Source organism: Engraulis encrasicolus, chromosome 18, assembly GCF_034702125.1.
Source record: "Engraulis encrasicolus isolate BLACKSEA-1 chromosome 18, IST_EnEncr_1.0, whole genome shotgun sequence".
Taxonomy (NCBI): domain Eukaryota; kingdom Metazoa; phylum Chordata; class Actinopteri; order Clupeiformes; family Engraulidae; genus Engraulis; species Engraulis encrasicolus.
This window is the reverse complement of record NC_085874.1, coordinates 39,771,166-39,780,473: the sequence shown is the minus strand read 5'-3', so window position 1 is coordinate 39,780,473 and position 9,308 is coordinate 39,771,166.

Sequence of the window (9,308 nt, the reverse complement as noted above, 5' to 3'; positions counted from 1 at the left end):
ATATTGAAAATAGTGCACTTGTCCTTTAACAGGTAACATTTAACAATAAGGGATGCATAAAACGTATTATGAAGACTTGGTAAATAATTAACTAATGATAAACAAAACAACAATTTTTTGTAAATGAGTGGGAAATGTTATGTTCATACTTCATAGGTAAGTTTCTTGAACATATTATTTGTAGATATTTTGTAAAACATTAATAAAACTTCGTAAATAGTAAAAATATTAATTAATGTTTTGTTCATTAACAAAATCTTTATAATACTTTGGTAACACTTTAGAATAATGGATGCAAAAAAGCATTATTAAGACTTAAAAAATAATTAACTATTGATGAACAAAACATTAACAAACGTTTGTAAATGACTGGGAAATGTAAACAAATGCTTTTAAATGACTAGGAAATGCTATGTTAATATTTTATATTTATCAAACATTTACAAGTTGCTTGTAAATGAATAAAATACTCTGTTATAAGGTGTGTAAAATCTTGCAGATATCATTTGTAGATATTTTATAAAGCATTAATAAAGCTTAGTTAATAATAAAAACATGTGTTAATGTTTTATTCATCATTAGTTAATTATTTACTGAGTCTTTACTAAGGAACATTATTATAAAGTGTTACCAATACTTTTTATGCATCCCTTTTTATAACGTGTTACCGATTCACATCTACTAACCATTTTGACTGGTGATGAAAAAAGTTACTTTTAGAGCCATGAATATACTGTACGTACATCATTAAAATCATAGCCACTAATTTTCTGCCTTTACTGCCTTTTTACTTTGCATGGCAGAGCAGTTATTGGGATTCTTACGAACCCTGATAACACACAGTGGAGGATGTAACACAGGGGTAGGACAACATACAGTCAGGGTTTCAGTCTCTCCCTCTCTCTTCTCCACACACACACACACACACACACACACGCACGCACGCACGCACTGACGCACACACACCTACATGATATTATTGACGAGTTACAAACAACAACATAAAGAACAGTGTTAAATATTTAAGTAGGTCTACTTTATTTCATCAACACAAGGTTTAACAAACAATATAGTTACAATGCTTACATAATCATCATTATTGCATTCAAAATGTTAACATAGAAATGATTCATATTTCCATGTAAATGTTTACATAATCACCATACTGCACCATACTGTAATGTTGAAGTTGTTAATTAACAGAGTAAACAAAGGACTTTAGGCCTGTTCAAACAGAGTACTGCAACTACTGCTGTTGCATGAAGTTATGTGCGTGTGCATGTGTGCGTGTGTGTGTGTGTGTGTGTGTGTGTGTGTGTGTGTGTGTGTGTGTGTGTGTGTGTGTGTGTGCGCGCGCGCGTGCGCTTGTGGGTGTGTGTCTTGGTGTCAAGTCACATCAAGTCAAGTCAGCTTTTATTGTCAATTTCTTCATATGCACAGGTTATTCAAGGAAATTGAAATTACGTTTTCTCTCTATACCATGAAAGGACATGCACTAGACATACACAGGACTGACATTTATAGACTGACATCAAGTGCAAGACAGGACAAGTCTCCTCATTTCCTCATTTCTCCTGCCATTTCCACCTGCAGGATGGAGGAGAAAAAGAGATCATGCCATGTACCACTATCAGAATACGCGCACGCACGCACGCACGCACACACACACACACACACTTTAGGTATGTACTCACAGTAGTGTCTTCAGTCGACAGTGGGGGTCATTCAGCAGTGTGAGGTCAGGACAGAGTACAGATGGGAATAGTGCATCTCTGTCAAGTTACAGTCACTTAGCCTAGAAAACACTCACACACTCATGAATAGAGTGATGAGAAAATGTGCAAAATGTGTAAAAACAAAGGGAGGAGGGATGAAAGAATATGAAGAAGAAGTCAGTCATGAAGAAAAGTGTGAACATAAAGAAACAACATGTAGAGAGAGGGGGTAGAGGGAGAGAGAGCATGCAGAAATATGTAGGAAGGAGAGATGGGAAAGAACAAGCACAGCAAAGAGAGGGGATACAGAGAGAAAGAGAGAGATAACACAAAGAGAATAATGAGGGGAGGGTGATGGATGGAGGGTGGATGCAATAGAACAAGTAGGCCTAGAGGAAGGAAAGAGACAGCATGCAGCATTGAGAGACGGAAGGATGAGGATGGAGACAAAGAGAGAGACAGAGCGACAGAAGCAGACAGCACAGAGAGGAGAGAAAGAGACACAAACACAGACACACACATCCCAAAACAGACTCTCTGGTACATGAAGTGATGCTTACATCAGTGTTTCCAGTTTGCAGTGTTGATGTTGAAGTCCAGAACATAAAAGTTCTACTCCAGAATCCAGCAGGTCATTTTCACCCACATCCAGACATGTGAGATGTGAGAACTGTGAGGTCAGGGCAGAGGCCAGATGGGAGCAGCTCTTCTCCGTCAGGTGACAGTGTTGGAGCCTGGAACACACACACACGCACGCACGCACACACACGCATTCACACGCACACACACACACACACAGGGCTGGGTATTGATCCGAATTTTTTGGTTCCGGTTCCGATACCTTCAGTTCTGTTCCGGTCCCTGAATGGCAATAGCAATAGCAATAGGATTTGTATAGCTAAAGCGTATATAAACAGCAAAACATATATTGTCAGTGCATAATACAGTATGATTTAAAGATCATGTGGCGGCTTAAAACTTGGATAACTTTGCGCTAGAATGGAACCACCCATTCTAAATAGCAAAAACGTTAAAAATAATAATATGGCAGGTTGTTACACAGTGAAGCACAGACATCAGCCGACACTAGAGCACCCAAATTGCATTAGGACTACTGCTGTACTGTAACACATTACAGATGCAAAGTTCAGTAAAAAGAGCATCCAAACCAGGAAGCTAGACTGTATTGACCTTGCAGTAAAGTAGAGCGGTGCTGCTATAACGTGATCGAGTTAACTAAAGCAAACGGGCAGTGATACAACAGGTGTGTGAGTTAATTTTGATTGTACAGATGAAGTTGACACTTCCTCTGGAAATGCTGTGTGTTAAAAAGTAGAATGTCGAGGGTCTTAAAGCAGTGGCACACAGATTCAGCAGGAGGCACGAGATGTCATTTTTGCCATTTATTTTTCAGTCCACGGTGAGCCAGTGACAATAAAGTAAAAGAAACCCAAACCAAAATGAAGAACTCTGTACAGTATTTACAAAAACACAAAATAAACAGGCTACGATGAGCCTAAATAAATATACAAAAAATGAACTAGTCAAAGGCCCATAGTGCAGACCAGTAACGTGCGGTCAACTTTATGGCTGGTGAGGCACTGACTTTTCCAATATCAGATTTTCAAATATTTAATACTACAGCTACAGTAAATTTAGTAAATTTACCAAATAGGCCTACTGATAAGTTTCATATGTCATAGCTTTCTTAACATAAGGTAGGCCTACAAAATAAAACATGCTGCATTTCCGTAGAGAAAATGCTATTAGATTTCTCACTCACACACACACACACACACACGCACACGCACACGCACACGCACACGCACACACACACACACACACACACACACACACAGGATTCAAACAGTGGTCTCACATAAACCACACAGCAGCAATGTGGACAAACAGAAGCATCACGGCAGAGAGAGCTGGAGAGCAGAGCAGAGGAGAGGAGAGTAGTGGAGAGGAGAGGAGAGGAGGAGAGGGGAGAGGAGAGGAGGAGAGAAGAGGAGAGGAGAGGAGAGGAGAGGAGAGGAGAAGAGAGAGGGATGAGGTGAGAGAGGAGAGGAGAGGAGAGGAGAAGAGAGGAGAAGAGAGAAGAGGAGAGGAGAGGAGATGGGAAAAGAGAGGAGAGGAGAGGAGAGGAAAGGAAAGGAGAGGAGAGGAGAGGAAAGGAGAGGAGAGGAGAGGAGAAGAGAGGAGAAGAGAGAAGAGGAGAGGAGATGGGAAAAGAGAGGAGAGGAGAGGAGAGGAGAGGAAAGGAAAGAAGAGGAGAGGAGAGGAGAGGAGAGTAGTGAAGAGTGTAAGCTCCTTCACAGCCCACTGCTCTCACACACACAGGATTCAAACTGTGGTCTCACATAAACCACATCACGGCGGATGCTCAATGAAAGACACACACACACACAGGATTCAAAACATGGTGTCATATAGACCGCTGAGCACCACGGCGAACAAACTGGTGTGATAGCTTTTGTGATAAGCACCGGATTCTCGTGCAAATGTAGGCCTACATCTACTTGTACGAGGCTATGGCAAACGATGTGGGTCAAAGGTGTGGCAGGAAGCGAATGTCAACATTTAAACAGAGATTACTACACAAGCTTCGATATGGTCACCAAATATTTTGGGACTGTCATTTATGTTATGCCTACACTTTGGAATTAGATCAGAGTCTTGTAGTTAGGCTACACGGGTATATTTGATTTACCTCAACGCCCTGTACTCAACTTTACAAACAGTTACAGGGCACATGAGAATCCTGTTCAGATCACAAAAGCTACCACCACACCAGACAGAATCACGGCGGATTCTTTCTCTCCCCACGGGTCTCACAAACACAGGCTTCACACACATAGGAAACACTGATCTTACCTTTAACTCGTACATCAGGTCCATGCGCCGCTCTTTTCCTCACTTTTGGCGTTGCGCATGCTAACGTTACTTTAGCCGGTGCTGTTCATCCAAAGCCACATCTATTCGAGATGCCCCAAACGTCCAAAGCAATTTGGCATTGAATATGAATATGAGTAGCCGTGAGGATTTGTGTTTCGTGAGGCTCCTTAGTCCTTAGTAAATTGTTAAGTCGCGATATCCCATGCGAATGGTCTTCCACACATTCTCGCCGGTTGCAAACAAGACACAGGGGAAACAAAAAAATAGTTTCTGTTGTACCACTCACTTTGAAATGATCGGGTAGTTGACCGGTCACCTGCAGCAAACCCTTCAGCTCTGTCGGTCCTCCATTCTTTATCACATATTTTACCCTTGGAAATCCAACTTTGAGAATGCTCTTAGTTTCGTTATGAAATCCACTTGTAGCAGTCAAAGTGAACAAGCTAGCCAACAACACTGACTGACTGTATTGTGAACTTCAGATTCGCTATGACGTAACTGGCCAGACTCAACGCCAGAAGGAGTCTGCGGCCAGGCTACTGCTGGCCTCACCACTGTATATTTCAGTGGGCGTTATGCCAAAGCGTTCAGAGTAAAGAAATGATAATCACACGTAGAAAATAGTAAAAAAAAATTATCAGGAAATGAGGGCACACCATACATACTTCTATTAAGTGTATAAAAACGTTTAATACAATATTACCAGGTTGCATTCACAGAACGGGCAAAATGGCGCATGCGCTCAAGCTTGTTAACGAGGGATTGCGCAATCCGGGGGTGAGGCAAGTTCAGAGTTGGCCCAAATTCAGCGTATTCGGAGGAATTTGACATGAAATGGGCAAATATTACGATTTTGGCCACAAAAATGATTGAAAGCGAGTGAAACAGTTTAAACACTGCTTAAATGGTAGTTATGGTGCAGATGCTCGAAAACAATAGCTGTTATTTACTACATTTACTGCATCTCATCATAATCATCTGGGGCTGGTGAGGCCATGCCTCCCCTGCCGTATTGGAGTGCACGTGCCTGGTGCAGACTAAGCTGCCTGACTAACCTCACACAGCTGAGGATAAATTGAAGGAGCAGAAAGGATCACACCTTTCACCAAGAAGCGCTATCCCCAAACTGAGAAGCATCCATCATTATAAAGGACACCTGGGCACGCCCTGAAATTGGACCATTCCATTTTTAACAAAGAGCAGGGGTGACTACAGGCAATCAGACATTAAACATGACGTTCTCAGGAATAAAGTGGTACCACAAAATTACTTAATCATTTCAGGCCTTACACAATATGACAGTACACAACTACATTCACAAACATTAGCATGCTGTTTAAACTCTTAAGTAGCTAATTAACCAATCATTCAATCAATTAGCACAATTTCCTGAGGGTCCCAGGTTGTGTACACACAAACCCAGACTAAAGCCTTCTTAATACAGGCTTGCACTTCTTTTTGTTAAACAAAGAAAGTGCTACAACACTGGTAAAATCACTGTTTTAAATCACAGAGCAAGCGATCATTAATGTTATTAAACTTTCAAAAACCAAATGGCTACACTGAGAGATAGTTGTAGTGTGTGAAAACTGTAACGTTTGTTTGTTAGCAACTTTAGACATGTGTCGACTCATGAACTAAAATGCAAGAAAACAGAACACAATTACCAAGGTGTAATCTTACACACGAAAGTTTGATTGAGTCCATGAGCAAACAGGAGCACTGCAGGAAAAGTTATGACTCAGCTGTGACGTGCAATGGCGGCTGTCATTTCAGACGCCGTGACAAGGCGCACTCTGGTCGCATTGTCACACTTAGCGCGTTCAGGCCGACCGAGAACCGTGCTGGAGCCCGTTCCCGCACCTAATCGAGAACCGGCCGTCGTGTTCACGCCACAGATATTTGCGTTAGCGAACCGGAAAGTTGGTTCGCAATGCGAACCACAAAATACTAGGTTTTTCTCCGCGAACCGTGACGACAGCGTGCCCGTCAGCAGGTTCATCCGGGTAACGCAGTCACGTGCGGGAAAAGTTCAGAGCCAGGTATGAACATGGGCGGTTCGCAGATAAGCACTTTAGTGCTGAACGTAACTGGTGAGGGCACCGGCTCCAGCTCCGTTCTGGTCGGCCTGAAAGCCCTACCTGTGGTATATCAGTCTCTTTTCGTTTTAATTCACATGGTACAATGCAGTGTTGTGCCAGTTCACAGATTTTCTGAACTAGTTCAAGTTCAGTTCATAGATGCTAAAAGTGAACAGTTCACGTTCAAAGTTCACAATTTTAATTGTTCAGTTCATTTTCACTTTTTTTCGTGAAATATTCAAATAAATACTTTTTTCACACCACGAACTAGAAATCATACATTCTTTGAAACTGACTAGACATTTGCTCATGACGCTGCAATTGTGGGTTTCATACCAGGTGATGAAACTTGCACTAGCCTAGTGCAATGAAGTCTACTAGCATTTCAATAAATAAATAAATAAATAAATAATATATATAATATGAATATGTATATATAAGTTTATATGATAGCCTATCTGTTTTTTGTATGAATTAGGCTAATTTACATGAGCAAAACTCTTGAATGAAGGTAGACCTAATGAAGGCGAAAGTCAAATGCACATATGCCTATGCAAATATGCCTATGTATTTTTAAAGGTACACTGTGCAGGAAATGGTCAAAAAAGGTACTGCAACTATGCTGCTCATTGAAAATGGGCTGCCTATTGCCAAATTTGATCTTTACATGAAAGTTTCATAAGTAATAAACAAATATTTTCTAGTGTGGTCCAAGTACAGTCATTTTTGCAGCTAAAAATGGCTATTTTTGGAAATTCAAAATGGCGGACAATGGAGAAGATCCCCCTTTTCATGTATGAAAAGTGCAATTTTTCCAGTCATAATGAATACTTAGAATTTGATGGTGGTGGTAAGTATTCATGAAAAATGTAACATTAGTGAATGGGGAGCACGAATTCTGGAAATAAACAACACAAAATCTCACTCAGTGTCCGTTTAAGGAAATTGTGTATCTTATGTAACTCACTTTTATAACACGTGTGATACAGTGATTTTTTGTTTAGAGGTTGTACATCTTCCACAATGTAGTAGTCGATAATCAGTTGATCCACCTGCTCCTATGAGACCACCACGGACCTCTTGGAGGCTGCTGGCAGTGTCATTTTTTACGTTTGGGCTTGGTAGGGGTCTTCTCCCCCTTTCCTCCCTTATGAGCCTCGAGGGCATGCAAATGCATTCACATTGGATGGATGTTTTAACTCAATGTGCCGTTTCAAATTCGAACAGGACGTTGTGGATGTCCTTACTGTTTTTGCTGCGCAGGTGGTTTAAATGTTCATAAGGATAATCGGTGTCTGTCTCCGTGCCATCCCTTCCACGAACCATTTTTTAAATGCAGCGCTTGTTCTGTCTGCCTCAGTGCCTCTCTCTCTCTCGCGCTATCTCTCTCTCTCTCTCCGCCGCAAATCATCATGGGTAACGGCGTGCGTAAGCAGCAATAACTAATCCTATGTTATTGAACTATTCTCAGCCGGACACTACATTGCCCGCAATGCATTGTGCACACAGCTGTCAAAAGAAATTCTCACTAGTAAGTGCGTTCGATTTCGCATCAACGTATGCATGCGCATGAAGACAGCAATGCACCCTGGATCAAAATGCTGCATGACGTTTAGATTTCCTGTCAAACTTCGAAATTTCGTCGACGTTGCGTTGACGAGGTGACATGTCACATGGTGTCAAATTATCGCGGGATGTATGCGACTGCAGTCAGATCTTGCAACCTCTGCAGTTGCTTATCCCCTTCAACGCTCGTCGGTGGGCTGCCTCCGAGGTCACGGGCCCATGAACTGGTTGGTCAACAACTCACTCACTTGTGTATATGGGTCTTGTCTCACACCTCTACACAAGTTTGCGCAGGTCCCCACTTCAGCTCCTCCTCATTGCCTGTCCCCCCACTCCTCACACGTGGTGTGTTAGTACAGCAAACTGGTGCGAGCTCATCGTCTCGTTCATATTTGTGGCCGACTTTAGATGCGCTGTATTTAATAACACCCACATCGTGACAACAAGTTCTCGCTGACGTGCCTTTTGCAACATCGACGCTCGCAACAAAGTCGTATGCGCCTGATGATACAAGCGGCACCAGCGAGAGAGAGAAGGGGGGAACTTTCTCTCGTTACGTTTCAAAAGAGAAAACAGATGTCACTCAGCTTTCAATGGAAAACAAATTCCAACGTTCATTTACAGTGATGTCTGCCGTTCATGACACATAATTTGAACTAATCCACGTTCAAGTTCTTTATTAAAAAATGTGTTGCGTTCAGTTCAACGTTCACGAAAAAAGGAGCGTGTTCTATTAATGCGTTCTTTTGAACGCGTTCACGCACAACATTGGTACAATGCTTCTTAGATATACACGGCGCACAAATATCTTGTCTCTCCGTTTCTTGGCTCGCAGTAGTTGTATTTAGGTTTTAATTTCCTTTACTGTTTAAAAACGATACTCTTGTTTTCTCCATACACAAATTGAAGATGGGCTGATGGTAATTTGTCTTGTAACCTAGTATGCCTATACGATTTGCCCGCCTCTATTAAAAGGGGGGCTGTATCAGTGGTCTCCCGCAAGTGAGGGGGTAATCTGTAGAAACTAGAACTACCCAAATGTGATGAC